This window comes from Cricetulus griseus, chromosome X (assembly GCF_003668045.3).
Source record: "Cricetulus griseus strain 17A/GY chromosome X, alternate assembly CriGri-PICRH-1.0, whole genome shotgun sequence".
Taxonomy (NCBI): Eukaryota; Metazoa; Chordata; class Mammalia; order Rodentia; family Cricetidae; genus Cricetulus; species Cricetulus griseus.
Genome location: NC_048604.1, coordinates 40983617 through 41004653, shown reverse-complemented (window position 1 = coordinate 41004653; position 21037 = coordinate 40983617). Strand labels below are relative to the sequence as shown.

Below are 21037 nucleotides of genomic sequence, written 5' to 3'. Positions count from 1 at the left end.
ACCACTATGAAGTGAAATAAAAGGCTTTACAGAATTACTGCAGGAGTCATTTCCCCCATAGTCTGTCCTTCCACATTTATTGTTAGTCATGCATCAATGTTTGTTATTATTTTTTGTGGGTAGGCTTTTTGCGACAGGGTTTCACCATATAATCCTGGTTGGCCTGGAACTCACTATCTAGACAGGCTGTCCTCCAACTCAGAGATCCACCTGCCCCTGCCTCCCAATTGCTTGGATTCAAGGTTTGTGTCACCAATCCCGGCCAGACACTGCTTCTTCAGTGTTTAAATATTCAGTCTGAAACAGTCATAATAATATTAGCAGTTTTATAACGCAGTGCTTCCCCCCCCCCCATTCCACTAGGTTTAATAGAAGGTACAGAGAGGAGCCTGAATTTCCTCAGGTCAAAAACTACCAAATAAAAAACAACAGGGCATCTTACTGAGAACATATTTTATCAAATGCTTTTTTCTTTTTTTTTTCTTTTAAAGATAAGGTCTTCTGTAGCTAAGACTGGTCTCTAATTTGCTATGTAGTCAAGGGATGACCTTGAACTCCTGATCCTCCTGCTTCTACCTCCCAAGTGACAAGGCCACAGGCAAGTATGAGCATACTGGTCAGCAAACACTGTTATTTCAGACAGCACCTGTTAACTCTCAGTGAGAAAGGCGTATTCATTCTATTAGGTCACAGGAATCTAATAAACAAAAAATTCATTACAATCTATAGTGGTGGCACTCCCAAGACTTAGGAAAGCAAAGGGAAACCATGAAGGGTCTGATAGATGAATACTCTCACCTTTTCTTGAATAAGTGCTGAAGACACTGTAATGTCAAGACAAGCTTTAACGACACTCTACTGAGTGATAAGAGATAAAAAAGATCCTTTGGAATTGGGACTCAAGAGACTTGTTTAGCACAGCCTTGATATGTAAGTAGCAATAGTCTTGGCTACTGCCTTGGGAGACCTGGATGAAGGGCTACAAGATGACCTCACTGTACAGTTCTCCCATGAGGACTTGGTTCTCCATAAATACCTTTTGGTACATTCTTTAACTACTTCAGAAGACAACAACAATGCATACGTAGTAAGACAGTCATGGAAATGTTCACATTCGTGGAGAAACACAACCTTTGATGAAATCAGAATTAATCTGTCTTTTAAGAAACTGGTTTTTAAGAAAAAGGGCATTACAATTCATATTTTATACCTGCCCTGGGCCAGAAATCCTATGGTGCATTAGTTATGACTGAAGGTCGTAAACCACTCAGTGACTGCTTACCACACGAGACCACATGAGTTCTTTACAAAGCAAAGCCTGTTCCCTCCCTCCAAAAGAAGGCAAATAAAAGCTCTCAGAATTTGCCATCTAGTTGCCTATTTTTAGCATAATGATTAACTAAATCATAAACAAAAACTGCCACTACTTCTCAACTCAAGGAATAAAATGGCCGCACAGTCCCTTCTGGTAGAATGCAAGTTCTCTGCTTCATGGTAAGGGAAGAAAGGAGGGATACTTCTGCCCCAGTTCAACACACAGAATGATTTGGTTTGAGATTTAAAACAGAAGGCACTTTTAACATCTCCTGTAAGATGCTAACCAGAGAAACACAGTCACCATGTCGTCGGGGTTTATTCAGATCACCTTTGGGTTTCTTCTTAATGCTTCTGTGTGGCTATTGGAGTGGGACAAAGTTTCCATGTTTCACTTCCAGGTCTTTCTATGTGTTGTGTTTCTTCTGAGTCAGCAAACTGGTTCTCCAGTCAGCCCTAAGGTTTACAAATTCAATATGTGATTCTGAAACACTTACTGACAATCCTTAGTGCAAGAGGAAATGAGAAAGGAAACACTATGGACAGACCTCGGAGCACTTGGCTTGTGCTTATTCCAGTCCTAATACTGTTGAGCTGACAGGCACCAGTGTCAAGGGAACACATCTATATTGAAAGGTCAGCTACTGGTTAAGAGGTTTTGCCCAAAAATGCCATAGTGGTTTCAGTTTTCCTCCAAAGACTACATCCATTTCCTACTATCAGTGTCCCAAGAGCCTTGGAATTAAAGGTCTGGTCACAGGGCATCCTAAACAGTTAGGATCCATCCAGTTTTATGACTAGACTTGACTTGGATGTTCAGATTTAGCTTCTTCCTCTCAGAGTGAGAGATGGAAGGGAACCAAGCACACTACTGTGTCTGCTGTCAATAACCCACCAGGGCTGTCAGCACATTTCCTAAGATGGTGTCTACTATCTCCACTACTTAGCAGTCACAATGAGCTGATAATTCTTCCTTGCTACACTTCAACTAAACTGTACAGTACGTTCTGCAGGGGTGGATCCAATGTTTCTACCTTCATTTACAAATATCACACAAATGGACTCTAATTGAATCTACAGGTTTAAATCCATCGGCTAAAACATATTACATATTGTAATCATGGCAATATTTAATACAGTACCTACTCTAAAATGTTTTCATGTTCATGATCCCATTTGTTATACCTGAAATTGAATTTATGCACATTAAAAAATTACTACCAATGGCTGCTCACTTTACGGTTGAGGACCGGGGGCTAGGGCTACATTTTATTATTTCAGAAACATCTTCAAGGTAAAGTTAAAGCTTGTCTTTGATTGGCTCAGCGTATCTTTTTTGTATCTTGATTTAAAATGAAGATTGACACAGAAAATAGCTAGAGCCCCTCCTAATTTACAGTATTTTTTAAAAATAGTTTAAGATTCTCAGGAAAAATTATCTGTTGTGAATTTAAAAAAAAACTTGCAAAATAAACTTAATGAAAGAAGTGTTTGAGACAGTTGGGTGGGAATCTGCCAGCCGTCAGTCTTCCTTAGGCTGCAGCTGTCGCTTCCAGGCCTCATTCAAGTAAAGTAGTCGCTTGTAATTGATGATGAGGAGAATGAAGTTCGGCACATATGTGGTGACGCAGATGATGCAAAACACCTTCAGCACAAAGTACAGAATGTAGGCCAGGTACAAAGACCCCAAAACAGACAGGATGGAGGAGGTCATGAGGACAAAAGCTGCAACTGCACTGGCCGAAATGCCAAGTAATAATTGAAGTATATAAAATATAAGTCCAAAGACACTGTTTGGCTGGTTTCATACACTATCTTTTCCAAAAATGGAACCCAAAAGACCAAATCCTGGACCCCATCTGGAGGCCAGGGCAGTGGAGCACTTCACCCAGGGCCCCAGGTCGCAGAGGACCCTGTGCTCCGGGTCCCTCTCCTTCTCCCACTCCACGTGGTAGGCATAGATGGAGCGCACACTGCATACCGGGCCACACGTTCCCACTGTGGCACCTACACTCTCAGCAGGACGGCGCCACCGTCTTCTCCCTCTCCTCCACCGCCGCCGCAGTTGCCTCCCTCCACCTCCACCTCAGACGCCACCGCCCTTCTGGGCCCGACCTAGCCGCCTCTGCTGCCGCCACCCCTCGCCACCCCTTTTTTCTGTTTTTTGAGACAGGGTTTTCCTCTATTGCTTTGCAGCCTGTCCTGGCACTAGCTCTGAAACACAGGCTGGCCTCAAACTCACAGAGTTCCTCTTGCCCCTGCCTCCAGAATGCTGGGGTTAATGATGTGTGCCACTTTATGTTTGGGGTTTGTTTGTTTGTTTATTTATTTATTTATTTATTTATTTTGGTGTTATGAGACAGGGTTTTTCTGTATTTTCTGTATTGCTTTGTAACCTGTCCTGGCACTAGCACTGAAACCCAGGCTGGCCTCAAACTCACAGAAATCTGCCTGCTCCTTGCTCCCCCACCCCCAGTATTGGGATTAAAGACATGCAACACCTTTTTTTTTTTTACTTTTTGTGACATGGTTTCTCCATTTAGGTTTGGAGGCTGTCCTGGCACTTGCTCTGTAGACCAGGCTGGACTAAAACTCACAGAAATCCACCTGCTTATCCCTCCCCCGCCAAGTGCTGGAATTAAAGACCTTTGCCAACTTTCCTTTTTTATTTTATTTATTTATTTTTGGTTTTTTGAGACAGGTTTTTCGTAATGATTTGGAGCCTGTTTTGGCACTGTCTCTGAAACCCAGGCTGGCCTCAAACTCACACAAATCCAACTGCTTGTTCCTCCGACCCAGTGTTGGAATTAGACAGGCGCCACCTTTTTTCTTTTGCATTTTGAGACAGAGTTTCTCCATTTAGTTTTGTTGCCGGTCCTGCACTTGCTCTGTAGAAAAGGCTGGCCTCAAACTCACAGAGTTCCTCCTGCCCCTGCCTCCTAAATGCTGGGATTAAAGACATGTGCTACCTTTTGTTTTGTTTGTTTTGCTTTTTAGGTTTTTTGAGACAGGGTGCCTCTGTATTTCTTTGGGGCCTGTCCTGGCACTAGCTCTGAATCCCAGCCTGGCTTCAGCCTCACAAAAATCTGCCTGCTCCTTGCCCTCCCTGCCCCCGAGTGCTCAGATTAAAGATCTGTGCCACCTTTTCTTTTTTAATTTATGATTGTTATTTTTGTTTGTTTTTTGTTTTTTTAGACAGGGTTTCTCTGTATTGCTTTGGAGCCTGTCCTGGCACTAGCTCTATAACCCAGGCTGACCTCAAACTCACAGATATCCACCTGCTTGTTGCCCCTCATCCAGTTCTGGGATTAAAGCCATGTGCTACCTTTTTTCTTTGGCATTTTGAGACAGCATTTCTCCATTTAATTTTGCAGCCTGTCCTGGCACATGCTCTGTAGACCAGGTTAGCCTCAAACTCACAGAGATTCTCCTGACCCTGCCTCCTATGTGCTGGGATTAAAGACATGTGCCATTCTGAGCAACATCATTTAAAACAGCTCTGATAAAACATGGTCACTATTATGTATCATAAAGCAGGTCCACATATGAGTGAGTACATATCATGTTTGTCTTTTTGTGATTGGGTTACCTCGCTCAGAATGGTTTCTTCGAGTTCCATCCATTTTCCTGCAAATTTCAAGATTCCATTGTTTTTTTCTGCTGAGTAGTACTCCATTGTGTAAATGTACCACAATTTCTCTATCCATTCTTCCGTTGAGGGGCATCTAGGCTGCTTCCAGTTTCTGGCTATTACAAATAGTGCTGCTATGAACATGGTTGAACATATGTCCTTGTTATATGAATGTGCTTCTTTTGGGTATATGCCTAGGAGTGGAATTGCTGGATCTTGTGGTAGACTGATTCCCATTTTCTTGAGGAGTCGCCATACAGATTTCCAAAGTGGCTGTACAAGTTGGCATTCCAACCAGCAGTGGAGGAGTATTCCCCTTTCTCTACATCCTCTCCAGCATAAACTGTCATTGGTGTTTTTGACTTTGGCCATTCTGACAGGAGTAAGATGGTGTCTCAAAGTTGTTTTGATTTGCATTTCCCTGATGACTAAGGATGTTGAGTACTTTCTCATGTGTCTTTCAGCCATTTTAGATTCCTCTATTGAGAATTGTCTATATAGTTCTGCACCCCACTTTTTAATTGGGTTGTTTGGTGTTTGGGGGACTAGCTTCTTGAGTTCTTTGTATATTTTGGAGATCAGCCCTCTGTCAGATGTGGGGTTGATGAATATCTTTTCCCAGTCTGTGGGCTGCCGTTTTGTCTTGCTGTCTGTCTCCTTTGCCTTACAGAAACTTCTCAGTTTCAGGAGGTCCCATTTTTCAATTGCTGACCTCAGTGTCTGTGCTACTGGTGTAATGTTCAGGAAGCAGTCTCCTGTACCAATTAATTCAAGGGTATTTCCCACTTTGTCTTCTAATAGGTTCAGTGTAGCTGGATTTATGTTGAGATCTTTGATCCATTTTGACTTAAGGTTTGTGCAAGGCGATAGTCTTCTGCACTGCAGTCTTCTACATGTCTGCAACCAGTAATGCCAGCATGGTTTCCTCCCAGATGATGACTGAGAAGCTAATTTAAAAAACAAGTGCCAAGTACCACATGAGTAACAGAACTGTGCTGTTTTCTGGGATTTTTGTTTTTTACTTTTTTGTTGTTGTTGGTTTTTTTGTTTTGTTTTGTTTTGTTTTTTTAATGGAGTGTGCTGGATGTCTCTACAATTTTGTTCAAATGATTGCAGAACCTGGAAAAGCTGTTGCTGCTATTGATGCATAACATATTGCCATTATATGCTAATTGAAACTCAAATATATGATGAATCCAAGGTGTTTCAGTGAGTGCTCACCTGTGTATGCAAATTTGATTTCATCTTTAGTAAGTAGTGAAGTTATATGCTTACCAAAAAAAAGTGACACACTGGACACAAATGTCACACAATTTCAATTTTATGTGTAACCTAGAAATGATGAACTTATGGGAACAAAGAGCAGAATTGTGGCTATTAGGCTTCAATGTGGGTATTTTAACAATGGGGAAACGATTGGTTTAAGGATATAAAACTGCAGTTGGACAAGAGGCATGGACTCTGTGAAGTCTTGAGGTCTACTGAGAGCATGATAAATATGGTTGATAACAATATGCTATATTTTAAAAGTTGAGAGATAGTATACTTTAAGTGTTCTCAAAACAAAAATGATGAGTATGTGTGATAAAACATGTTAATTGGTTTAATTTAACCATGCCATTGCGAACATACTGTATTGTGTATCATAATTGTGCATGACTTTATTTATGAGCTAAATAAATGAATGAAAAAAGAACAAAAAAGAACAACAACAGAAAAAAGACATGTGCCACCTTTTGTTTTTCTTTTTCTTTTTCTTTCTTTCTTTTTTTTAGACAGGGTTTTCCTGTATTGCTTTGGAGCCTGTCCTGGCACTAGCTCTGAAACACAGGGTGGCCTAAAATTAACAAAGATCCTCTTGCCCCTGCATCCCAAGTGCTAGGATTAAAGACCTGTGCCACCTTTTTTTTTTTTTTTGGTGTTTGGGTACAGGGTTTTTCTGTATTGCTTTGGAACCTTTTCTCCACTAGCTCTGAAAACCAGACTGGCCTCAAACTCACAGAAATATTCCTGCTCTTTGCCCTCACTTCCCTCCTCCCATTGCTGGGATTAAAGACATGTGGCATCTTATTTTTTGGCATTTAGAAACTGGGTTTCTATATATGGGTTTGGAGCCTGTACTGATACTTGATTTGTAGACCAGGCTGGGCTGGGCTCAAACTCAGAGATTTTCCTGCATTGTGTGAGTGCTGGGATTAAAGATGTTTGCCACTTTTTTTTTAAAAAAAAGGTTTTTTATTTATTGCTTTGGAGCCTGTCCTGGCACTAGCTCTGAAAACCAGGCTGGCCTCAAACTCACAATATCCACCTGATTCTTGCCCCCCCCCCCATCCAATTCTGGGATTAAAGACCTGTGCCAGCTTTTCTTTTTTTCTTTATTTCATTTTTTTACTTTTTTATTTTTTGGTTTTTTGAGACAGGGCTTTTTTTGTAATGCTTTGGAGCCTGTTCTAGCACTAGCTCTATAATGCAAGCTGGCCTCAAACTCACAGATATCAACCTGCGTGTTGCCCCTCATCCAGTTCTGGGATTAAAGCCATGTGCTACCTTTTTCCTTTGGCATTTTGAGACAGCGTTTCTTCATTTAATTTTGCAGGTTGTACTGGCACATGCTCTGTAGACCAGCCTGGCCTCAAACTCACAGAGATTCTCCTGATACTGCCTCCTGTGTACTGGGATTAAAGAAATGTGCCACCTTTTGATTTTTCTTTCTTTTTTTTTCTGTTTTTCGGGACAGGGTTTTTCTGTATTGCTTTGGAGCCTTTTCTCCACTAGCTCTGGGAATCAGATTGGCCTCAAATTCACAGAAATCTGCCTGCTCCTTGCCTACCAGGCTCTGAGTGCTCAGATTAAAGATCTGTGCCACCTTTTCTTTTTTAATTTATGATTTATTTTTTTTTGTATTTTGAGAAAGGGCTTCTCTTTATTTTTTTTGAAGCCTGTCCTGGAACTAGCCCTATAACCCTTCTAGCCTAAAACTCACAGAGATCCTCCTGCCTCTGCCTTCCTAGTTCTGGGATTAAATTCTGTGCCAACTTTATTTTTTTTCCCTATGGTTTTTTCAGTCAGGGTTTTTCTGTATTGCTTTAGAGCCTGTGTTCGCAATGGTTCTGAAAACCAGAATGTCCTCAAACTCACAGTAATTTGACTGCTCCTGCCCTCACCCCACCCACACCTTAAGGGCTGGGATTAAAGACATGCACCACCTTTTTTGGCAGGTAGAAACAAGGTTTCTCCTTTTAGGTTTGGAGCCTGTCCTGGCACTTGCTCTGTAGACCAGTCTGGCCTCAAACTCACAGAGTTCCTCCTGCCCCTGCCTTGCGAGTACTGGGATAAAAGACCTGTGCCACCTTTTCTTTTCTTTTCTTTTCTTTTCTTTTCTTTTCTTTTCTTTTCTTTTCTTTTTTTGGTTTTGTGAGACAGGGTGTCTCTGTATTTCTTGGAGCCTGTCCTGGCACTAGCTCTGAAACCCAGGCTGGCCTCAAACTCACAGATATCTACCTGCTTCTTTCCCCCCATCCAGTGCTGGGATTAAAGCCATGTGCCACCTTTTTTCTTTGGTATTTTGAGACAGCATTTCTCCATTTAGTTTTGGAGCCTGTCATGGCACATCCTCTGTACACCAGGGTCACCTCAAACTCACAAAGATTCTCCTGACCCTGCCTCCCAAGTGCTGGGATTAAAGACCTGTGGCAAGGTTTTTCTTTTTCTTTTTGTTTTATCTTTTCTTTTTTCTTTTTCTTTTTGGTTTTTTGAGACATGGTTTTTCTGTATTACCTTGGACCCTGTCAGGCACTCACTCTGAAAACCAGACTTTGCTGGAACTCACAGAAATCGGCCTGGTCCTGACATCAGCGCCACCCCAGTGATGAGAATAAAGACATGTGCCACCTTTTTTTGGCATTTAGGGATAGGGTTTCTCCATTTAGGTTTAGAGCCTGTACTGGAACTTACTCTGTAGATCAGGTTGGCCTCAAACTCACAGAGATCCTCCTGCTCCTGCCTACAGAATTCTGGGAATAATGACATGTGCCAAATTTGTTTTGATTTCTGTTTTTGTTTTTGTTTTTTTGTGCTTTTTTGTTTTGTTTCTTTTTTGTTTTTGTTTTTGTTTTCTTTTTTGATTTTTTGTTTATGTTTTGTTTTTTGTTTTTTTTTTCTTGCTTTTTTGAGACATGGTTTCTCTGTTTGCTTTGGAGCCTGTCATATCACTATCTCTGAAATCCAGGCTGGCCTCAAACTCACAGAAATCTGCCTGCTCCTTGCTCCCCTACCCCCCCCCCCCCGTTCTGGGATTAAAGATCTGTGCCAGCTTTTCTTTTTTTTTTCTTTATTTTATTTTATTTTATTTTATTTTGGTTTTTTGAGACAGGGATTTTTGTATTGCTTTGGAGCCTGTCCTGGCACTAGCTCTGAAACCCAGTCTGGCCTCAAACTCACAGAGTTCCTCTTGCCCCTGCCTTCCAAGTGCTGGGATTAAAGACGTGTGCCACCTTTTGTTTTTGTTGGTTTTTTGAGACAGGATTTCTTGGAGCCTGTCCTGGCACTAGCTCCGAATCCCAGCCTGGCTTCAACCTCACAGAAATCTGCCTGCTCCTTGCCCTCCCTGCCCCCGAGTGCTCAGATTAAAAATCTGTGTCACCTATTCTTTTTTTCTTTATGATTTTCATTTTATTTTATTTTATTGTTTTTTGAGACAGAGATTCTCTGTATTGCTTTGGAGCCTGTCCTGGCACTACCTCTATAACCCAGGCTGGCCTCAAACTCACAGATATCCACCTGCTTCTTGCCCCTCATCCAGTTCTGGGATTAAAGCCATGTGCCACCTTTTTTCTTTGGCATTTTGAGACAGTGTTTCTCCATTTAATTTTGCAGCCTGTACTGGTACTTGCTCTGTAGACCAGCCTGGCCTCAAACGCACAGAGATTCTCCTGCCCCTGCCCCTGTGTGCTGGGATTAAAGACATGTGCCACCTTTTCTTTTTTCTTTTTTTTCCCTGTTTTTTGAGACGGGGTTTTCCTGTATTGCTTTGGAGACTGTCCTGGCACTTGTTCTGAAACACAGGCTGGCCTAAAACTCACAGAGTTCCTCTTGCTCTGCATCCCAATTAAAGACCTGTGCCACCTTTTTAGTTTTAGTTTTAGTTTTAGTTTTGTTTTTTGATTTCATGAGACAGGGTTTGTCTGTATTGCTTTAGATCCTGTCCTGCACTAGCTCTGAAACCAGACTGGCCTCAAACTCACAAAATCCTGCCTATTCCTTGCCCCCTCCACACCTAGTGCTGGTATTAAAGACAAGTGCCAACTTTTATTTATTTATTTATTTATTTATTTTGGCTTTTTTGAGACACAGTTTCTCCATTTAGATTTAGAGCCTGTCCTACACTAGCTCTGAAAAACAGAGTGGCCTGAAACCCACAGAAATTTGCCTGTTCCTTGCCCTTCCTTCCCTTCTCCCATTGCTGGGATTAAAGACATGTGCCTTCTTTTTTGTCATTTAGAAACAGGGTTTCTCCATTTTGTTTGGAGCCTGTCCTGGCACTTGTTCTGTACACCATGCTGGCCTCAAAATCACAGAGTTCCTCCTGCCCCTGCCTCCCATATGCTGGGATTAATCCATGTGCCTGCTTTTGTTTTGTTTTGTTTTTGTTTTCTTTCTTTTTTTTATTTTTGAGACAGGGTTCCTCCGTATTGCTTTGGATCCTGTCCTGGCACTAGCTCTGAAACCAGAGTGGCCTAAAACTCATAGAAATCTGTATGCTTCTCTCCCCCACCTCCCACGCAGGGGCTGGGATTAAAGACATGAATCAACTTATTTTATCAATTAAAAACTGGGTTTATTCTTTTAGGTTTGGAGCCTCTGAAACTTGCTCTGTAGACCAGGCTTGCCTCAAACCCACAGAAATTGTCCTACCTCTACCTCCCATGTCCTGGGATTAAAGACCTGTGCCACCTTTTCTTTTTTTCTTTATGTTTTTTTTATTTTTTGGTTTTTATCAGACATGTTTTTTCTGTATTGCTTTGGAGCCTGTCCTGGAACTCCATCTGAAAAACAGACTTCCCTCAAACTCATAGAAATCTGCCTGCTCCTGCCCTCACTACTCCCCATTGCTAGGCTTAAAGATATATGCCACCTTTTTTGGCATTTAGAGTCAGGGTTTCTGTGTTTAGGTTTGGAGCCTGTCCTGGCACTAGCTCTGAAACCCAGACAGGCCTAAAACTCACAGAAATCTTCCTGTACTTTGCCTCACTACCCCCCACCCTGGTTGCTTGGATTAAAGACATGTGCCAGCTCTTTTTGGAATTAAGAGACAGGGTTTCTCCATTTAGGTTTGGATACTGTACTGGCACTTGCTCTGTAGACCAGGCTTGCCTCAAACTCACAGAGATCCTCCTGCTGCTGCCTCCAGAATGCTGGGATAAATGTCGTGTGCCCCTTATATTTATATATTTTTGTGTGTGTGTGTTTGTTTTTATGTTTGTTTTGTTTTTTGAAACAGGGTTTTTCTGTAATGCTTTGCAGCCTGTCCTGGCACTAGCTCTGAAATCCAGGCTGGCCTCAAACTCACAGAAATCTGCATGCTTCTTCCTCCCTCATGCTGGGATTAAAGACATGCACCACCTTTTTTATTAGCATTTAGAAACAGTGTTTATTCTTTTAGGTTTGGAGCCTGTCCTGGAACTTGCTCTGTAGACCAGCCTGGCGTCAAACTCAGAGATGCTCCTGCCCCTGCCTCCCATTTTCTGGGATTAAAGACCTGTGCCACCTTTTTTTGTTTTGTTTTGTTTTGTTTTGTTTTGTTTTGTTTTGTTTTGTTTTGCTTTGCTTTGCTTTGCTTTGCTTTGCTTTGCTTTGCTTTTTTTTTTGACAGGGTGCCTCTGTATTTCTTGGAGCCTGTCTTGGCACTAGCTCTGAATCCCACCATGGCTTCAACCTCACAGAAATCTGCCTGCTCTTTGCCCTCCCCGGGGCAAAGTGCTGGGATTAAAGATCTGTGCCACCTCTTCTATTCTTCTTTATGATTTACTTTTGGGTGCTTTCTTGAGACAGGGTTCCTCTGTATTGTTTTGGCGCCTGTCCTTGCACTAGCTCTGAAACCCAGGCTGGCCTCAAACTCACAGAGCTCACAGAGTTCACAGAGCTCACCTGCTTCTTGCCCCCCATCCAGTCCTGGGATTAAAGCCATGTGCCACCTTTTTTCTTTGGCATTTTGAGACAGCGTTTCTCTGTTTAGTTTTGGAGCCTGTCTTGGCACATCCTCTGTACACCAGGCTTACAACAAACTCACCAAGATTCTCTTGCCGCTGCCTCCCAAGTGCTGGGATTAAAGACCTGTGGCAAAGTTTTTCTGTTTTTTTTTGTTGTTGTTGTTTGGTTTTTTGAGACATGGTTTTTCTGTATTACTTTGGACCCTGTCATGGCACTCACTCTGAAAACCAGACTTTGCTCAAACTCACAGAAATCGTCCTGATCCTGACTTCACCCGCACCCCAGTGCTGGGAATAAAGACATGTGCCACCATTTTTTGGCATTAAGAGACAGGGTTTCTCCATTTAGTGTTAGAGCCTGTACTGGTACTTCCTCTGTAGACCAGGCTGGCCTCGAACTCACAGAGATCCTCCTACCCCTGCCTACAGAATGCTGGGAATAAAGACATGTGCCACCTTTTTTTTTTTGATTTTTGGTTTTGGTTTCTTTGTGCTTTTTTTGTTTTGTCTCTGTTTTGTTTTTGCTTTTTTTCGGGGGGGGGGTGTTGAGACAGGGTTCCTCTGTATTGCTTTGGAGCCTGTCCTGGCACTAGCTTTGAAACCCAGGCTGGCTTCAAACTCATAGATATGCATCTGCTTCTTGCCCCAGATCCAGTGCAGGGATTAAAGCCATGTGCCAACTTTTTTCTTTGGTATTTTGAGACATCCTTTCTCCATTTAGTTTTGGAGCCTCTCATGGCACATCCTGTGTACACAAGGCTTGCCTCAAACTCACAGAGATTCTCCTGCCTCTGCTTTCCAAGTGTTGGGATTAAAGACCTGTTGCAAGGATTTTCTGTTTTTTGTTTCTTCTTGTTTTTTTGTCTTTTGGTTTTTTGAGACATGGTTTTTCTGTATTACTTTGGACCCTGTCATGGTACTCACTCTGACAATCAGACTTTGCTCAAACTCAGAGAAATCGTCCTGATCCTGACATCACCCCCACCCCAGTGCTGGGAATAAAGACATGTGGCACCTTTTGCATTGATTTTTGTTTTTGTTTTTGTATTTGTTTTTTTTTTGTCTATTGTGCTTGTTTTGTTTTGTTTTTTGGTTTTGGTTTTGGTTTTTTTTGAGAGAGGCTTCCTCTGTATTTCTTTGGAGCCTTTCCTGTCACTAACTCTGAAACCCAAGCTGGCCTCAAGCTCACAGATATCATCCTGCCACTGTCTCCAGAATGCTGTGATTAAAGACCTGTGCCAGGTTTTGTTTTTTTGTTTCTTTGTTTGTTTGTTTGTTTTGTTTTTGTTTTTTGTTTTTTGAGACAGGGTTTTTCTGTATTGCTTTGGAGCCTGTCCTGGCACTAGCTATGAATTCCACCATAGCCTCAACTTCACAGAAATGTGCCTGCTCCTTGCCCTGCCTGCACGAAGTTCTGGGATTGAAGATCTGTGCCACCTTTTATTTTTTCTTTATGTTTTTTTTTTTTTTTTTTTAGACAGAGTTCCTATGTATTGCTTTGACCTGTCCTGGCACTAGAAAGAAACCCAAGCTGGCCTCAAACTCACAGAGATCCACTTCCTTCTTGCACCCAATCCAGTGCTGGGATTAAAGCCATGTGCCACCTTATTTCTTTGGCATTTTGAGACAGCGTTTCTCCATTTAGTTTTGGAGCCTATCCTGCCACTTGCTCTGTAGTCCAGGCTGGCCTCAAACTCACAGAGATCCTCCTGCTTTTGCCCTCCTCCCCAAACCCAGTGCTGGGATTAAAGACATTTACCACCTTCTGTCTTGCATTGTTTTTTATTGTTGTTGTTTGGTTTGGTTTGGTTTGGTTTTTGGTTTGTTGAGACAGGGTTCCTCTGTATTGCTTTGGAGCCTGTGCTGGCATTACCTCTGAAACCAAGACTGGCCTGAAACTCATAGAAATCAGCCTGCTCCTTGCATTTCGGGGCCCTCGGTGCTGAGATTAAAGACATACACCAGATTTTTGTTTTGTTTTGTTTTGTTTGTTTGTTTTTTGCTTTTTGAGAATGGATTTCTCTGTGCAGTTTTGGATGCTGTGCTGACACTGGCTGTGAAGACCAGGCTGGCCTCGAATTGAAAGAGATCCTCCTGCCACTGCCTCCAGAATGCTGTGATTAAAGACCTGTGCCAGCTTTGTTTTTCTTTTCTGTTTATTTGTTTGTTTGTTCATTTTGTTTTGGTTTTGGGGGACAGGTTTTTTCTGTATTTGTTGGGAGCCTGTCCAGGCACTACCTCTGAAATCCATGCTGGCATCAATCTCACAGAGATCCTCTTGCTCCTGCCTCTCATGTTTGGGGATTAAGACCTGTGCCACCTTTCGTTTTGTTTTATTTATGTGGGGTTTTTTTGTTGTTGTTCTTTTGGTTTTTTGAGACAGGGTTCTTCTGAATTTCTTGGAGTTAGTCCTGGCACTAGCTATGAAACAGGCTGGCCTCAAAATCACAGAAATCCACCTGCATCTTGCCCACACCCCAGTACTGGTATTAAAGACCTGTGCTAACATTTTTTTCCTTTTTTTGTTTTTTGGTTTTTTTAGACAGGGTATTTCTGTATTGCTTTGGAGCCTGTATTGGCACTTGCTCTGTAGACCAGCCTGGCCTGAAACTCACAGAGTTCCTCCTGCCCCTGCCTCCCAAATGCTGGTGTTAAAGACGTGTGCCACCTTTTGTTTTGTTTTGTTTTGTTTTGTTTTGTTGTTTTTTGAGACAGGGTGCCTCTGTATTTCTTTGGATTCTGTTCTGGCACTAGCTCTGAATCCCAGGCTGGCACACAGAAATCTGCCTGTTCCTTGCTGTGCCCGCCTCCCCCCCAGTGCTGGGATTGAAGATCTGTGCCACCTTTTATTTTGTTTCTTTATGTTTTTTTCCCTTTTTTGAGACAGGGTTCCTATGTATTGCTTTGGATCTGTCCTGGCACCAGCTCTGAAACCCAAGCTGTCCTCAAACTCACAGAGATCCACTTCCTTCTTGCCCCCCATCCTGTGCTGGGATTAAAGATATGTGTCAGTGTTTTCCTTTGGCATTTTGAGACAGCGTTTCTCCATTTAGTTTTGAAGCCTGTCCTGGCACATGCTCTGTAGACCAGGCTGGCATCAACTCACAGAGATTCTCCTGCCCCTGCCTCCTGTGTGCTGAGATTAAGGCATGCACCAGCTTTTTTTTTTTTTTTTTTGACTTTTTTGAGACATGGTTTCTCCATTTAGGTTTGGAGCCTGTCCTACACTAGCTCTGAAATCCAGACTGGCCTGAAACTCACAGAAATCTACCTGCACCTTCTTACCCCTACCCCAGGCTCGGATTAAAAACATGCAACAGCTTTTTTTTTTTTTTTTTGTCGTTTAGTGGCAGGATTGCTTCTTTTAGTTTTGGAGCCTGTCCTGGCACTTGCTCTGTAGACCAGATTGGCATCAAACTCACAGAGATCCTCCTGCTCCAGCCTCACAAGTGCTGGGATTAAAGACCTGTGGCAAGGTTTCTGCTTTTTGTTTTTTCTTGTTTGGTTTTTGTTTTTTGAGACATGGTTTTTCTGTATATTTTGGAACCTGTCCTGGCACTCACTCTGCAAACCAGACTTTGTTCAAACTCACAGAAATCTCCCTGCTCCTGACTTCACCCCTGACCCAGTGCTGAGAATAAAGACATGTGCCACTCTTTTTTTTGGCATTTAGAGACAGGGTTTCTCCATTTAGGTTTAGAGGCTGTGCTGGCACTTACTCTGTAGATCAGGGTGGCCTCAAACTCACAGAGATCCTCCTGCCCCTGCCTACAGAATGCTGGGATTAAAGACATGTGCCACCTTTTGTATTGATTTTTCATTTTTTTTCTTTTGTGCTTGTTTTGTTTTTTGTTTTTTGGATTTATTGAGAGAGGGTTCCTTTCTATTGCTTTGGAGCCTGTCTGGTCCCTAGCTCTGAAATGTAGACTGGCCTCAAACTCACAGAAATCTGCTTGCTCCTTGCCCCCCAACCTCGCAGTGCTGGGATTAAAGACCAGTGCCAGCTTTTGTTTTTTGTTTGTTTGTTTGTTTGTTTGTTTGTTTGTTTTTTGTTTCTTGTTTTTTTTTTTGTTTTTTTGTTTTTGTTTTTCTGAGACAGGTTTTTTCTGTATTGCTTTGGAGCCTGTCCTGGCACTATCTGTGAAACCATAGTTGGCTTCAAACTCAAAGAGATCCTCCTGCCCTGCTTCCCATTGCTGGGATTAAAGTCCTGTGCCACCATTATTTTTTTTTTTTGTTTTTCACTTCTTTTTGGTTTGTTTGTTTTTTGATTGTTTGAGACGTGGTTTTTCTGTATTGCTTTGAAGCCTATCTTGGCACTCACTGTGACTTTTGAGACTTTTCTCAAACTCACAGAAATCTGCCTGGTCCTGTTCAAATCCTCACACCAGTGCTGGGAAAAAGACTTCTGCATACTAGTTTTTGTTTTTGTTTTTGTTTTTGTTATTTATTTATTTATTTATTTATTTATTTATTTTTTTGAGACAGAATTGCTCTGTGTAGCTTTGGATGCTGTCCTGGCACTGGCTCTGAAGACCAGGCTGGCCTCAACTCACAGATTTTGCCTGCTTCTTGCTCCCCCCACCACCCCACCCCCGTGCCGGGATTAAAAACTTGCAACACCTTTTTTTTGGCTTTTTGAGACAAGGTTTCTCCATTTACGTTTGGAGCCTGTCCTGGCACTTGCTCTGTAGACCATGCTGGCCTCAAAATCAGAGTGATCCTCTTGCTCCTGCCTTCCAATGCTGGCATTAAAGGTCTGTATCTTCATTTCCTTTTCTTTAGGGTTTTTTGTTTGTTTGTTTGTTTGTTTGTTTGTTATTTTTTGGTTTTTCGAGACAGGGTTTTTCTGTATTGCTTTGGAGCCTGTCCTGCACTAGCTCTGAAACCCAGACTGTCCTGAAATTCACAGAAATCGGACAGCTCCTTGCCCTACCTTCCCATTCCCATTGCTGGGATTAAAGACATGTGCTATCTTTTTTGGCATTTTGAAACAGGGTTTCTCCACTGAGGTTCAGAGCCTGTCCTAGCACATGTTCTGTTGACCAGGCTGGCCTCAAACTCACAGAGATCCTCCTGTACCTGCCTCCCATGTGCTGGGATTAAGACATGTGCCACCTTCTGTTTTGTTTTGTTTTTGTTTTATGTTTTTTTCTTTTGTTTTTCTGAAACTAGGTTCCTCAATATTGCTTTGGATCTTGTCCTGGCACTAGCTCTGAAACCAAGGCTGGCCTGGAACTCACAGAAATCGGCCTGCTCCTTGCCCTCCCAGCCCCTCAGTGCTGGGATTAAAGACATGTGCCACCTTTTTTTGGCTTTTTAAGACAGGTTTTCTCTGTGTAGCTTTGAATGATGTCCTGACACTGGCTCTGAAGACCAGGCTGTCCTCGAACTCAGAGAGATCTTCCTGCCCCATGCCTCCAGAATGCTGGGACTAAATTCGTGTGCCTCCTTTTGTTTTTGTTTTTGATTTTGTTTTTGTTTTTTGTTCTTCTTCTTCTTCTTCTTCTTCTTCTTCTTCTTCTTCTTCTTCTTCTTCTTCTTCTTCTTCTTCTTCTCCTGCTCCTCCTCCTCCTCCTCCTCCTCCTCCTCCTCTTCTTCCTTCTTCTTCTTTTTGGGTTTTTTTGAGACAGGTTTTTTTCTGTATTGCTTTGGGGCCTGTCCTGCAGTAGCTCTGAAACCCAGACTGGCATCAAACTTAAAGAAGACTGTCTTCTCCTTGTCCTCCCTCCCCCCTGCATTGCTGGGATTAAAGACACGTGAAACATTTTTTTTTGACATTTAGAGACAGGCTTTCTCCATTTAGGTTTGGATACTGTACTGGCACTTGCTCTGTTGACCAGGCTGGCCTCAAACCTTCTGTCTTGTATTGGCACAGGTCTTTAATCACAGCATTGTGGAGGCAGTGACAGGAGGAACTCTTTCAATTCGAGGCCAGCCTGGTCTTCAGAGCCAGTGTCAGCACAGCATCCAGAACTGCACAGAGAAATCCTGTCTCAAAAAGCAAAACAACAAAATAAAACAAAAATGCGGTGCATGTCTTTAATCTCAGCATTGAGGAACCCGGAATGCAAGGAGCAGGACTATTTCTATGAGTTTCAGGCCAGTCTTGGTTTCAGAGCTAGTGCCAGGACAGGCTCCAAAGCAATACAGAGGAACCCTGTCTCAAAAAAACAAAAACCAAACCAAACCAAACAACAGCAATAAAAAACAATACAAGACAGAAGGTGGCAAATGTCTTTAATCCCAGCACTGGGTTTGGGGAGGAATGCAAAAGCAGGAGGATCTCTGAATTTGAGGCCAGCCTCGACTACAGAGCAAGTAGCAGGATAGGCTCCAAAACTAAATGGAGAAACTCTGTTTCCAAAAAGCCAAAAAAAAAAACCTGGCAAACATCATTATCTCCAGCATTCTTGAGGCAGAGGCAGGAGTATTTCTGCTCTAAGCAATACTGGAAAACCCTGGCTCAAAATACCATAGGAAAAAACAAAAAAAAAAAAGTTGGCAGTATTTAATTCAGCACTTGTGAGGCAGGGACAGGAGGATCTCTGTGAGTTTGAGGTCATCCTGATCTACAGAGTAAGTGCCAGTACAGGCTCTAAACCTAAATGGAGAAACCTTGTCTCTAATTGCCAAAAAAAATTGGCACACGTCTTTATTCAGAGCACTGGGGTGGGGGCGAAATCAGGATCAGGATGATTTCTGTGAGTTCAAGCAAAGTCTGGTTTTCAGAGAGAGTGCCACGACAGGGTCCAAAGTGATATAGGAAAATCATCTCTAAAAAACAAAACAAAACAAAAAAAAAAAACAAAACAACAACAAAAAAAAACAGAAAAACCTTGATAGAGGTTTTTAATCCCAGCACTTGGAGGACAGGGGCAGCACGATCTCTGTGAGTTTGATGCCAACCTGGTCTACAGAGCAAGTGCCAGGACAGGGTCCAAACCTAAAAGAAGCAATCCTGTCTCTAAACGACAAAAAAAAGCTGTTGCATGTATTTAATCCCAGCCTGGGGTGGGGGAAAGCAAGGAGCAGTTAGATTTCTGTGAGTTTCAGGCCAGTCTGGTTGTCAGAGCTAGTGTAGGACAGGCTCCAAACCTAAATGGAGAAACCATGTCTCAAAAAAACCAAAAAAAAAAAAAAGCTGGTACATGTCTATAATCCCAGCATGCAGGAGGCAGGGGCAGGGAAGGGAGAATCTCTGTGAGTTGATGCCAGCCTGGTCTACAGAGCATGTGCCAGGACAGGCTCCAAAACTAAATGGAGAAATGCTGTCTCAAAATGCCAAAGGAAAACGATGGCACGTCTCTAATCCCAGCACTGGATGGGGGGCAAGAAGCAAGTTGATCACTGTGAGTTAGAGGCCAGCTTGGGCTTCAGAGCTATTGCCAGGACAGGTCCAAAGCAATACATAGGAATCCTGTCTTAAAAAAGGGAAAAAATATAAAGAAAAAATAAAAGGTGGTACAGTCTTCAATCCCAGCACTGGGGGGCGGGCAGGGCAAGGAGCAGGCAGATTTCAGTGAGGTTGAAGACAGCCTGGGATTCAGAGCTAGTGCCAGAACAGGCTCCAAAGAAATAGAGAGGCACCCTGTCTCAAAAAACAACAAAACAAAACAAAACAAAACAAAAGGTGGCACACGTCTTTAATCCCAGCACTTGGGAGGCAGGGGCAGGAGGAACTCTGTGATTTCCAGGCCAGGCTGGTCTACAGAGCAAGTGCCAGGACAGGCTCCAATCCTAAAGGAGAAACCCTGTTTCTAAATGCCAAAAACGTGATGCTTGTCTTTAATCCCAGCACTTGAAGGGAGGGGGGAGTGAGGGCAGGAGCAGGCAGGTTTCTTTGAGTTTGAGGAGAGGATGTTTTTCAGAACCAGTGCCAAGACAGGCTCTAAAGCAATACAGAAAATCCATGGTTCAAAAACACATAGAAAAAAAAAGGTGTGACAGTTTTTAATCCCAGCACTTGTGAGGCAGGGCCAGGAGGATCTCTGTGAGTTTGAGGCCAGCGTGGGTTTGAGAGCTAGTGCCAGGACAGAGTGCAAAGCAATACAGAAAAACCCTGTCTCATAAAACCAAAAAAAAAAAAAAGAAAGAACAGGATCCAAAGCTATACTGAAAAGGGAGCATGGGTCCTTAATGCCAGCACTTGGGAGGCAGGGGCATAGCTTCTCTGTGAGTTTGAGGTGAGCCTGGTCTACAGAACGTGTGCCAGTATAGGCTCCAAAACAATACAGAAATACCCTGTCTCAAAAAACCAAAAAAAAAAAAATGAAAAAAGGAAAGGTAGCACAGGTCTTTAATGCCAGCACTGGGGTGTGGGCAAGATGCAGGTGGATTTCTGTGATATTGAGGCCAGCCTGTTTTTCATAGCTAGTGCCAGGAGGAGCTCCAAGAAATTCAGAAAAACACTGTCTCAAAAAAACCAAAAGAACACCACCAAAAAAAAAACCCACAAAAGTAAAACAAAACAAAAGGTGGCACAGGTCTTAATCCCCAAACATGGGAGGCAGGGGCAAGAGGAACTCTGTGAGTTTGAGGCCAGCCTGGTCTACAGAACAAGTGCAGTACAGGCTCCAAACCTAAATGGAGAAACCATGTCTCTAAATGCCAAAAAAGGTGGCCCATGTCTTTAATCCTAGCACTTGGGGCTCAGGGTAGTGAGGTCAAGAGCAGGCAGATTTCTGTGAATTTTAGGGCAGTCTGGTTTTCAGAACTAGTGCCAGGATAGGCTGAAAATCAATATAGAAAAACCATGTCACAAAAATCATACAAATGAAAAACACACACACACACACACACACACACACACACACACACACACACACACACACACACACAAATTAAAGGTGGCGCAGATCTTTAAAACCAGCACTTGGGAGAC

At 42.7% G+C, this 21037-nt stretch overlaps 1 pseudogene; it reads right to left on the bottom strand.

The window, feature by feature from the left end:
* Positions 1 to 2773: 2773 nt before the first annotated feature.
* Positions 2774 to 21037, bottom strand: part of LOC118239380 — a 59954-nt pseudogene continuing 41690 nt past the window's right edge.